The sequence below is a fragment of the Harpia harpyja genome, chromosome 1 (assembly GCF_026419915.1).
Source record: "Harpia harpyja isolate bHarHar1 chromosome 1, bHarHar1 primary haplotype, whole genome shotgun sequence".
Taxonomy (NCBI): Eukaryota; Metazoa; Chordata; class Aves; order Accipitriformes; family Accipitridae; genus Harpia; species Harpia harpyja.
Window position 1 is genome coordinate 59945316 of NC_068940.1, and position 12879 is coordinate 59958194.

General features: G+C 38.8%; 1 protein-coding gene across 3 annotated transcripts in view; it reads right to left on the bottom strand.

Moving 5' to 3' along the window:
• The window catches only part of POU6F2 (POU class 6 homeobox 2), a 320035-nt gene that overhangs the window by 168028 nt on the left and 139128 nt on the right, over positions 1–12879 (bottom strand). The gene's annotated exons all lie outside the window — the stretch shown is intronic.

The window sequence follows — 12879 nt, forward strand, 5'->3', positions numbered from 1 at the left end:
CTGGTTTTGCTATTGTCTTGCTGAGAAATACAGGGCAGTCACTTTGCTACTCTGTGCCTTAGTTTCCCCATTAGTAAACAGTGGATCATTAAAATGACCCTTTTTTCATATTAAACAGGACCACTTAAATGCCTGAGCTGACATATGCATAAGCATTTGCTGAATCAGTAAGAGGAAGGAGTGATCATGGTCATTTAACTCTTTTTATAGGTAGACTACATTTCCTTACACCAAGAATTTCCGTGCGGTTTAATCTCAGATTGTTTTCACGTGTTCTTGGTACTTCAGAACATCAGCACCAAAAGCTTGAAGGACAAATACTCCAACAGAGCAACCTGGTGTTGTGGAAGAAGGAAGGGTCGTATCTGCTCTTGGAACGCCAAGGAATTGTAACCCTTTCTAACAGCATGACCCCAGGTCACTGAAGTCTAATGAATTAAGTGCAAAGGAAGAAAGAAGCGTGGGTCCTCCAAGTCTCTTTCCTGATATGAGCGCACATGCAAGCCTCCCCTTCACTCTCTTTTCCTCTGCTTACCTGGCATATCCATATTTACTATGTCTCACTCCGCCTTTGGGATTGTCCTTCTATCTCTGAAGTTCACTTCCGTGCTCTTTTGCACTACTCTATCACAGCTCTTAGCAAGACAGTACAGCTTTGATCCCAAATTCTTGAAGCACCCTGACATTGGGATTCTAGCTTGGGGGTGATGGAGAGGGTGTCACTTTAAATAAGGCTGAGTGCTCATGACAATTGAAAGTAGTTCTGCGTTAAGTGGGGCTCTTTCTCATAATGCAATATGTCAGTGCTGACCACTGAAATAGGGGAAGGGAAAGGCTCTTGAGCAGTCTCTGTAAATAGGGTCTTGCCAAACCATTTGCAGGTTATAGTCAGCCAAACCTTGAGGGTTTTCACATAGGGTTTTTTAAAACCCAAACTCCCAAATGTCAATGGGGCCTCAAGCATCACATCTAATGTGAATCTGCCTCACTAAAACTGAGAGTAGAGGGCCTCCGGATTTGGCTTTGTGCTGGCATATCACAATCACCACTTAGAGCTGACCACTTACTTATAACAATGATGTGGAATTACTTCAGATATGAAGAGGTGTGGGAAAAATGTTTACTTTGCTTCCTGATTTAGAGAAAACCCATCATCTAAGAAGGAAGCTATTCACAACAGTGAAGTCTCCAAAACCATGTCTATTAATAGTCCCTGGAATCTTTATGGAGTAGGGATTACTATGAAGACAACCTGTCTGGTCCTCTAAAGACTTTTAAACTACTTTAACTAAATAAACAAGTAGTTGGTTGAGTTATCTGACCAACCAGTAAAAGGCCCACAAAAATATTCAATGTGGGAGATGCCTGTGAGTTGGTTCAATTGAGTAACTAGCTTACTTTTATTCTTTTTTCCATTTGGCCTGGCCAGCTAAGGGCAGCAAGGCTGTGCTTTTGGGGGTTTACCTCACTTGTCTTTTTGTTCCATCAGCAATGGATTGGCAAATGCCTCTAATGATCAAGAGGTGAGCAACCAAAGAGGAATCCCAATTACAGTGGCCAGAAAGCATGCTAGACACTTGAGCGTCTTGCCATTAACTAGATCCTCTACCTCTTTACATTACTTTGTGAAATTCTTCTCAGGAGGAGTTTCTATTCCACAGCCTACTGGATAGAGGCTCCTGTATGAGGGAGCTAGCTGAAGCTTAAAAGGGGCAGTAGGAGTACATGCACATGCTCACAGGTACAAGGTGGGATGTGAAAAAGAAAATATCTGGAGGCATATTAGAAAGCAAAGGCAAGCAACACGACACTTGGAAAGCCTATGTTTCCACTGTGAATCACACACTAGCAAATACAGATCAGAACTTCAGATTTAGATGTCTACATGCCCATTTCAATGCCTATCAATAAATTTATATACACACAACTTTCAGGCATTCCATTTTCAGCATTTTGTCTACAATTACTAAACAGAACATTACAGCTGCTGGTGGCTAAAATCAGAGGTGCCAAGCTAAATTTAACTCTGCAGGTGCTGATGGCAGAGAGTTATTTATTACATAAGCTGCACAACCCTGCAACCTGGGCACTCTGCTCTAACAGAAGGCTCTACCTAAATAACATTGCTCTGAATCATCAGCAATGAGGGTTTGTTTTCATTGCATGTACAGCAGTCACAAATTACTTCTTCCTGAAGCACTAATACAGGTTTAAGGCTACGTCAACACAGCAAGTGATTTACTGCAGTATGAGAGAATCCCTAGATGGAGGCAGTTGGTTCCAAGTCCTTTCTTTCCCTCTACTTGCAGTTGAGGGCTTTTACTTTGGACTGTATTTACTCTGGTTTCTTGCACTGAATGTATGGGTCTTGAAGCTGTCCAAAGAGCCAACTGTTGGTTTGGGCCTTTGTGTCTCCACTTGGCTCTGGAATGCAGTTGGTGTGCACCTGGAGTGGAGTTTCTAGTTTAGTTTCCTCCAAAAGAAATCTGGTCTGCGCACGCCAAACTAACATGAGGCAAATTGTGAAAACAGAGGGATTCATTTCAAGTCTGCTCTACTTCTCTAAATCAAAATACTTCAGTAGATGCAGCCTGCTATACAGTAAGACTTATTTTATGAACAATGGCTTACCTCCTGCCTTCCTACACCACTTCAATGAAAACTTTTCCCGTATTAATACTAGTAAGTTTAGGTTTCTCAGCCCTGGTTTCTAATCTCCACCATGCCATTTATGAAATGATCAGATCAGGAGACAAAGAGAATGCAAGTGGAATGTGACTGCGTATAAATTACTCTGTATTGGAAATCTCATCCCATTCTGTTATTTACTTTTCTCCAAGTAAGATAATTATATTTGTATAGGTATAGATATAGATATAGATTAGATGTTACATTACAAAGCCACAAGGGTTCCTGATCTTGTTAACATGATGGTTGTCATAGTTTGTTTTGTTTTGCATGAGCAAGAGCTCATTACTGAGAACCCTTGTCATTTACATCGACTTGTGTCTTCTTAATGGAGCATTTCTGAAATGAACAGCAGGACATATACATTTCAGTTCAAACTGTACCTTGGAGACTTGCTCCCACTGAAGTCAATGGGGCTTCAGGACAAAGGAAGCTTTATAGCTTGTTTTTTTACTGGCACGCCCTAGTCTCTTGTTCAGTGTGCTTTTAAGGAAGGCCAATAGTGATTTTCAAATCATTTTGCTTTCAGGCATTATTTCAGCTGGTCTATTTGGCTACCTTCTGTAGTAGGTTACTTGCACACTTACACTCTCCTCAGCTCAAAAGATGCTATAGTTCTTTGTATTCCTTGCAGTGCAGTAGGCTGCCGTGATGCAAACACACAAGCCTTACCCTGTCTCAGTTAGCCAGAATGGGTATAGTTTGCTGTGCAGAAGAGGTGAACTAAAAACAAGTTTCACTGCTGGGGAGGGTAATAGCAGCACTGCTTTTGCATCAATCCCCTGCCAGGCAATCCATAGACTGACACTGATGGTTGCTCTGGAGGGAGTCACTTACCCTCCAAGCTAGAGGTAAGATGCCAGATAAGCAGTAGCCTGTAAAAAGGGATTAAAAGAAGAGAGAAAACCAGGGGGAAAGATTAAGATAATTTACCCCTGTATATTGTATCCATCATAAATCCCATTGTCAGTATCTATTGTTCAAGTACCTGACAAACTTCTGTTTCTATCCCCTCCATAAAAGCCTCCATCATATGGAAAGTTGAGTACCTTTCATGGTTTTATAATAAACTGGAAGTGAGTAACAGTGCGATATCAAAGGAAATAAAACTCCAGTTGCTATTGCTGCTGGGGTTGCCTTCTGAATGTGGCTTATACAATATTTCATCTGTGCTGACACCTTTCACTCTCAATTATTTGGCTGCTGTCAAAACAAATCAATCATATTATAGCACTGTGTCTTCACGTTACCATTCCATTGCAAGTTAGCTGCATTAGCTTTGAAATATATGGAAGTATAAAATTTATCTCTATTATTTATTTAATACAACTTTTTCCCTTGTGAATTATCTCACAAACATAGCAAACTCAAATTATCTGATGTCAAACGTTGAATATATATAAATACCACTAAGAAATTTTAACATCATGGCACTCATGGGAACATAAATGCATAAAGATACACTTGATAAGTCTTATACCTACAACCAATGATATTCTTCTGACAAATGGAACAAATAGTATATGTTTTTAATTTTGGTTGCAACTGGCCAAGGTGCTCATATTAGATAAATGTAATTTCATAAGACATAACTTTGAACTACCACTCCTGCTAAAGCAGAGTAAACCAAAGATTTAAAGAACTGATTTTGTTACCAGTAAAATGAATGGGGTGGGGGGGGGGAAGATGGGACTGAATATTTTTTAAAGATGCTAGTGCTGGGAGGGGAACACAGTCTTCCTTTAGAGTTCACAAGCATTGATTTGGGAAAGGAAAAGCTAAAGTCTCAAATAGAGGATCTGAAAGTGATTGCTCTGTTCAGATTGCTAGACTTACAGTTTTCAGAGAACACATACAAAATTTGTTCTTGAGAGGTTTTATCCTTTTAAAAATAAACAAAATAAAAGAAACAACTTTCAGGTTGCCAATAAGTGAATTTCCTGAAAATGTACTACTATAATTTCCTTGCTTTTTAGACAGGATTCATGTCCTGTTACAACTGCATCTTCTAAAATAGAGAAGCCCAATATACTGGGAAAATTACAACAGGTTTATCACCTCCAGATGTTTACCTCTTCTTCATTTATTACTGCTGATGTAATGGGAAATCAGCTACACAGTACAAAATACATTCAGGAATATCTGGGTTGTGAATAACTTTAAAAAAACAAGCTGAAATTTAAAGGATGGACAGAAACAGTGCTTGATGAGGAACTGGACAAGAGACTGAAATGGGATCTGAGAAATAGAAAGGGAAAGATGTTCAAGGATCAGATTATTTAAATCCAAAGCATCAGCATTGACTTGAATAGAATTAATCATGGAAGTGAGATGAGAAACTTGTCTTTATGCTGAAGATTTATTTTTAACATTGCCTAATTTATCATAACAAAACACAACTAAGTAAAAGAAGAGTCTGTAAGATATGTCAAATGTACAGCTGATTAAGTTTAAAAGCAATATTCATGTTAAAATAAATAAACAAAAAACCCTATAACAGGCCATAGTCTAAGAACCCATATTGTATTGGATCCTACTAACCTTGGTGAAAATTTCCAATCCTTCTATGGGCTGGAAAAGGTCACCGTAGGTCCCAAATAAGGACAATTCACCTTATTATTGCAGCTACTGAAAAAGACCCTAGCCTCTTTTAGGTCTATGAACCAGAAGAAGACTTAAGAATTTAGGATATTTAGCAAAGGTCTAGCTGCATCTGAGGAGCTCAAGTCATCTAAGAGTAGTGATTTAAGCCACTTTGTAGGAAAGCATAGTGCTAACTACCCACACATTCATTTACAGGTGGGAAAAGAGTTTCAGAAAACTTGTATGAATTGTCTGCCATCACACGGGACATCTGGGGTGGAGTGCAGAGCAGAACACCGGTGTCATGTCTGTGCTCTCTGCTACATCTGTCAGAGCAATAGGCTTGTAAAGACGAAACGTTCAAGGAATGAAAGCAGCTTCAGGGATCAGCAGCAAAATGAGACCGAGGCCTGAAGGTCTCCACGAGTACAGATTTCTACCCAAAGGACATAAAATTGCACAGAGGTCCGGGGATGAGAAAACTCAAGGAAGTTTCACTTTCATTGTTTCTGATGTCACCAGGCAGATTCTGTTCTCATTTCTAGAGCAATCTCAGTGGCAGACAGAATTTTTTCTTGGAAAAAAAAAGATGCTGTAAAATGTTTCAAGATGCATAAACTTTAAGATTTAAGTAAGAAAGTCATAAGACACCTTCAGAACTTTCCAATTAAAAGGAAAAAAAAAAAAAAAGATCTCCATAAAAAGAGTAAAAAGAGGAGGTGTATGGTTCTGTGGTACAGAACCACATAGACTTTAAAGAAATTTCATTTAAAAAATTGGCTCCCAGGCAGTTAACTTGTATGTTCCATGCATTCAAAATTCACACTATTAAAAAAGCCCGTAAACCCAGTTGGTCAATAAAGACTTTGTGGTTTTTATGAGTCCCTAAATATATATGTGCTTGATTAGAACCTCACTGGTCTGTCAGGAACACAAGTTTGCATCCAGGGAGTTTTTAAAGCATGAATCATAGGGATTTTATTAATACAAACACCATAGAAAAACAAAGGAAATTAAACCACAAAGACTATAAATGTCTGACTTAAATCCACTAAGGCAAGGAAATTAAGAATGAAGGCTGCAAATCCATCCTGGTAATCCTTCTACAACTCACTCTATTGCAGTAAAGAGTCTTGGATCAGCATATGAGTCATATATGCATATACCATATAGATGTACCTATCTATTTGCATGTGATCTACCAGTGCATGTAGCATGTACGCTACAATGCAGAGGTGAGGAACAGTGACAAACACTAGCTAGGATTTTCACTTGCATTTGAAATTTCTTGGCTTTTGTAAGATTACAGTAAGTTAAGTGCTTCGCATTATTGGAATGAGTTTTCTCTACATTAATTTAAATTGTCACAGTCTAAATTCAAGAAGAAGATTAAAGGTTCCTGGAAACAGGTGCGAAGATATACTTTAAAAGCAGCATTAAAATGCATCCATGTTCTGGTTGACAGAAATTTCATTTATAATCCTGTACGCAGAATATTCCTGCCAGGAGCAGTATCAGTCTGAGTCAGGGCTGAATAAAGGGTAACACTCCCAGAAATACCCAGGTCTTGCGTACCAGTCACACCACAACTCCTAGCCTAGTGGCCGTGTCTGCTAGAGGGTAGCTAACCAACAGTTTTTTGGTTGAAACTTTGGGGGAGGTGCAGACTGCTTGTCTTTCCTGTCTGCTTCTTGGCATACAAGTCTGGAAACTGAGACTCTGCCAAAACTTGGCCCGCAAAGTTTAAGTAGGTGCAAACACTTTGATTTCAGAATTAATTTGATCTACATCACATCATTACTCCTCACTGATGTCATTCCATAACCATCAGTAGCAAAAAAATGGGCACGTCTGAGGTCTATTTTGGGTGGAAGTCAACAACACAGCACACAAGCATTTAAGACTACTGCATTTTAATGCCTCTGACAGTAGGCCTTTAACTTATGGGGCAGAAAATCCAAACAACAAATAGCTAACACACTGGGAGTGATCAATAAACAACTAGTAACTAATAAAGCCCTGAACCTTTCACATTCCCTCTGTGAAGGCAGCAATTTGTCACTGAACAAGATGAGCAATTAACATGGGGCCACAGCATTCCCACAGGAGAAGCCTTGTATGGTGGGGAAAAAACAAACAAACAAACAGCCCGGTAAGGTTCTTTCTGTACTACCTTCAGAAAAGCAGTTTTTGCCCTTTCTCCCAAAAGCACATGTAAGGTCTCCCAAACAGTATGTTTCCTGGGAGACCAGAGAGAGACACAAAACATTCTACCTACCCCATCTTTAGGGATCTCTGCCTATACTTCAGTTCCCCTACAACACAGTTTGGATGGGATACAGCTGTTAGCCTGAGGAAACCTGCTGTAGTGGCTCCTAATCCATAGGAGCTCTGTGCACAGCACATTGTGCTTAACGATGCACAAATTTCTCGTATTTCTTTCCATGTACTAAGGTAGGGAGGTTACTCTTAGGGGGTGGCTAACCCCTTCTTTGTGTAAGCAAACCCTTCACAATGACTGCATTTTGTGCAGCATTTATACAGTGATGGGGAGGTATATTTGGTTTGAGGGCTTCACAGAAATTGCTAGTCAGTGCAGCTCCTTTTCTTGGTTCTTGTCATTCTTGTTCTGGTTATGTTAGTATACTGCAGAAGTACCTGGGAATAAACTATTCCTCTAAGTGAAACATCATTTTGATTATTACTGACATTGGTGCTCATTAAAATACATAAGTGAAACACTGCCTTTCTGTAGACTCTGAAAGCTATTTCATGTTACTTGAAGGGGAATACAAATGAATAGGGACTGCATCACTTTAGTTAAAAGGGGAAAATGTTCTAAAAAACTGGAATTTGGACTCCAGATCAGTAAACAATTGAGGTTTGTAGTTTACTTCTTTTCTGTCTCTTTTTTGTTTTTCATCTCTCTCTGATTTCTGATTTTTAAGGTATGTGTACATGGAGGAATGGAGACCGAGCATGTTTACTTTGTCTGTTGCACAATTAATGATACAAATCTATGTTCAGATGAAACAAGATCTAATAAATGTAAACAATACTTTTTTTCCTTTTTGTTACTATTGTCTTTACCTAACATTCATTTTGACTGATCTCCACATAAAAATTTTTTTTTTTACCATCCTCTACGTCTATTGTTACCCATATCACTGCATTTTCATGGCTGTCTCCTAGCTCTCAAGATGTTTAATACATTTCCCCTTCCATTGTATTGCACCTAAATTATGACCTGCTGCTGTTTAAATAATGTAATTTAATGATTTCACATTTTCAGCCATGCAAGGCTTCCTTTCAGCACTGAAGCCTTTCACTAATGATTTGGGGAGATAGTTTGTTCTCATTTCTTTCAGAACTCAAGATTGAGAAACTCTGACTTGGAAATAAATTACTGACATCCACTTTAGGAACAGTACAATGTGTAGTGGAAATAAAATACACAAAGTTTCAGTGCCATGAGGCTAGAATCTCCAACTTGTTGATTTCTTTCAAGTTTCAAGTGTCATTCAAGCTCCGTATCAGTGGATATATCTAAAACACTGTTATGCCATTGCCACGTGACGTAATATATTTGGGCCAACCCTTTGCAGATAGAATCCCAAACTGTTATTCATGGTGCACAACTGGCCAGCAGTGAGCTGTAGGCACTGGAATACCTTCACATTTCTCAGTTATTTCAACATGAAATCAACAGGGTTAAAAACTATATTAAGAAAACAAGACAGAACAAACTCAGCCCCCCAAAAGGTATCTTTCTGTTCAGGTATACAGAAATATTACAGTGAGACATAAAAATCAGATGGGCTTAAGGAGAGAATGTCCTTCCATGAATATCAGCTCCCAGGCATTACAGAATACTCCGAGATTAAGCAACTACTAGTCCCTTGGAGAGACTCTTGAAAAGAATAACTAAAATTAAAAAAAAAGAACACACTTCCCCAAAACCTAGAGAAATCTGACCTGGCAAAGGAGATGCAGAAACTGAAACTGTTCAGCCCAGAGAAAAGTTTCCCGAAGACGGAAAGTTGAATATTGATGAACACCAATTTGGATGATAAGAGTAAAGCTGGCAGAGTGTTTTCTGCATCAAGTCAATAAGGACAGGCCAAGAAGCAATGGACTAAAAGCAACAGACTGGCAACACATTATCTTATAGGGTACCTGCCTCACTTTTTCCCTTCTCACAACCTCACCATTGCTATTGTGACACCTCCAAAATTTTTGCGGGTTGGGAAAGCACAGCTATGTTCCAGCTGTAGGTCTAAGAAATGGTGAGGGGAAAACAGGTGTATAAATTTCTTGGGACAACAGCTTTCTTGCATGGTCTTTAAATTTGCCTTCAATGCTTTTAGTGGGTTACAGTAAAAAGTTATGGTTGTTGATTTTATTGTTTTCTTTAAAGAACTGTTGGTGGAAAGCCAAAGTTCCATAGGTAAATATGTGTTATGTTCAGGGACTTCTGTTTACTCTAAAGCAGATGGCTCTATTCTGCCCTCTGGCATCTCAGTAAATTGTATTCTTTGCATATTCCTCATGCATATGAAATTTCCTTAACAGAAGCCAGGGAAAACATATTTTTGTAAGTTTCACAGCAAGAATTTACACATTCACCTCCCTTCCTTCTGTTCACACACATTTGGCTTATTTGCTCAGGGAACAGATATGGTACAGCAGTGTGTATGGCAAATGACACAGTGTAATGAACAGAAAATAATCAAGTATGTATCAAGAAAATTAGTTTTGAAAGAGGCTTAGTCTAAACCTCTTTCCACTTACACCAACAGAATTCCTATTGACTTAGTGGTGGATCAGCACCATATAGAAACTGAACAATTTAACAAGAATACATTTGGGGGAAAAAAATATCTTATTTATAAGTAACTGACAACTGAAGAGTAGGTAATTTCACTGAATAAGTTATACTTTGTGACTAATTTCCATAACATTAATCGCTCCATTTTACCAATGTCTTGAATTTTTAAAGAAACTCTTGTTTTCTCATTTTAAATACTGAACTTCTCTCCTCTATGATTCCTATCACTGAATGCTCTTTTCTCTTTCCACAAGCAAGGCTTTTCATTGTTTTATCCAGTCACCCTGAGGTCTCATACTTATCACCCTGAACCAGACCCAAAAGTCCCCGAGAAGAAAATCAGTTAAACGTATATGTGGATCACACAAAATGTAGTGGGATTACTCCCTTGATCAACATTTAGTATGAATCCAAGTACTCTGTTAGATCAGAACTTTTCTGAATTCATACATTATTCAAAAAGTCTTCAGAGTGCCTTTTGAGTTACCTAGCTGGGGTAGTTTGTGATGAAGAGGTTTAGAAGTTCACTGATGAGAGAAGAAAAAGAAGACAGAAGACCCAGCTCACAGAAGCTGTGGACATCTATGCTTGACTGCACTGGAAATTCAGGGACAGCAGACGTGACAACATCAGCAGTAGTGAGACAGGTTAGAGAACAGCATGAAAACATGTCCCCCAGTCGTCTAGGTTGACCATGCCACAGTGAGACTTAAGAGAGATGGAAGTTGATGAATACGGTCTGATTTCACCCAAAGGGCAGAAATTACCAAAACTGTGTTGAAGCATAGGCTTCTATGAGTATACCTATAAAAGTGCTGGCTACAAAACAGAACACACATTCTGTGATTATCTTTCACATAACCACAAAAAACAGGGACCAGAAGTCAATCAGGTTCAATGGAACTGATGATATCACACAGCTAAATATGTTCTCTGGAAACACAGCACTCTCACCTGACTCCTACCTACATTCACGCACACATTGTGTAGTGGGCTATATAGGAAGAAACAAAAGCTTACAACTGTGATTCAGGGCTCTTAAGAGCTATCTTGACCAAGTTACTTCATTTCCTCGTGTATCAGTTTCACTTCCAAATAATGAGGGCAGTGGCACTTGCTTAGAGGATCGGGAAGGAAGGGTAGAGAAGATGACAAACAGCAATGCAACTAAGTGAATTCATGGGTTCTGTTCCTTTCAGCTACTTTATGGAAGGTGTGATTGCATCCATAGACAAGGAACTGCACCTGATGCTCCAGCAAGTCCCTATTTGATCCCATGCTTCTATCTACCAGTAAAAATTATAGAGGAAACCTTTCCATCCAGTAAGGTCATTGCTTGCAAAATTTATTTGGCATCAGAGTTACACCTTTTAGCTAGCAATTAGACACCCATGGCTAAACTAAAGAGCAAAGGTTGCCTGGCTTAATCCTTACCCTCCAGCTTTGCAACACAGGGTGAATAAATGACGTAAGAACTGCACGAGCTTACCAAAGGTAAGCCAAAGGTAATACTACATACCCAGCAACTATAACCTGGAGCACTCCAGAGTGGAAGGATACATTTTTATAATGCCTGTTTCTTCATTAAGATTTCATCATCCACCTATGCTGAAAAGCCACTTCCCCTTCACTTTGTTATATCTGCTTTTACCCGCTCCTGTTCCCGCATTATTTTTTTAATCTCCAGTTCCCTACTTTACATGCACTCTCAAATTTTAAACAAGCAAAATTTGTGCATTAGTGTGTCCTTTTCATCTATGATTTATGAATGACAGGTTCTTTGGTGCAGCTTAATGGTATGAGACAGACATTATTTTAAACATTAAAGTGAAAACCATTTACAACTATGATAAGAGAGGTCTGTTGACATTAAACTTTAAAACATGCACAAGGTAAAGGCAAGTAGCTGCTCCAACAGGTGAGAGTACTATGCGTGCGGTTTGTAAAGGAGTTTGTTCAACACACGAGCTGTCTCCTTCTTTGTTTCACAACCTGTAGGATTTGGTGCTTCAAACAATTCATCTGGTAATGAGCAGCTACCAGAGTTTAATAACTAAAAAGTACTTAGCATGCAGTGAAGAGTATTCATTTAAAAAATTACCATTCCATTCGAGGAAAACTTTCCCTACCATTTACATCAGCAATACATAAAAATAAATAAAGTAAATTGAAAGAGCTAAAGCTTTATTTTGATATTCCTGCTCACAACTTTATCATTTTCACACTGGACAATCACTTCCTTACAATCCTTTTCCACTAAAGCTGTACAATTCTATTGTAAGATATTGGCTAATACTTATCTTGCTACACTTGGTTCAGTTCTGTTCAGCAGCAACTGCCTTCTGAGAAGAAATTAACATAATTAAGAGCAGTAAATAAATACATCTGTATTTTATATTATATGTGTTTGGATTGAGTACTGTTTCTAACAGTGTTAGACACATTGATTGAACTGCAGAGAATACTAGGGAAGAACAGGGATCTTACAGAACTGCTTTTCAGTCTGATTTTAGCCCACAGGGAGAATGCAGCAGATATCTTAGGGCTGAACTGTTGCAAACATGGTACAGCTCAGATAATGGGGAGGTCAGAGAGATGAACTTTTTGCTTGCGACTTTGGAGTCATGTAACTCACTCAACAGCTTGGATGAGGATGGCAGAACCTTATTGATAAAGCAGACCTCCTACAGCAAGAACAAGAATGCACTCTGGGGCACTGATGGCAGCTGAGTAAACTCTGATTTTATAATGAAATGGTTTTTTTAAAAGTTATTTTCATG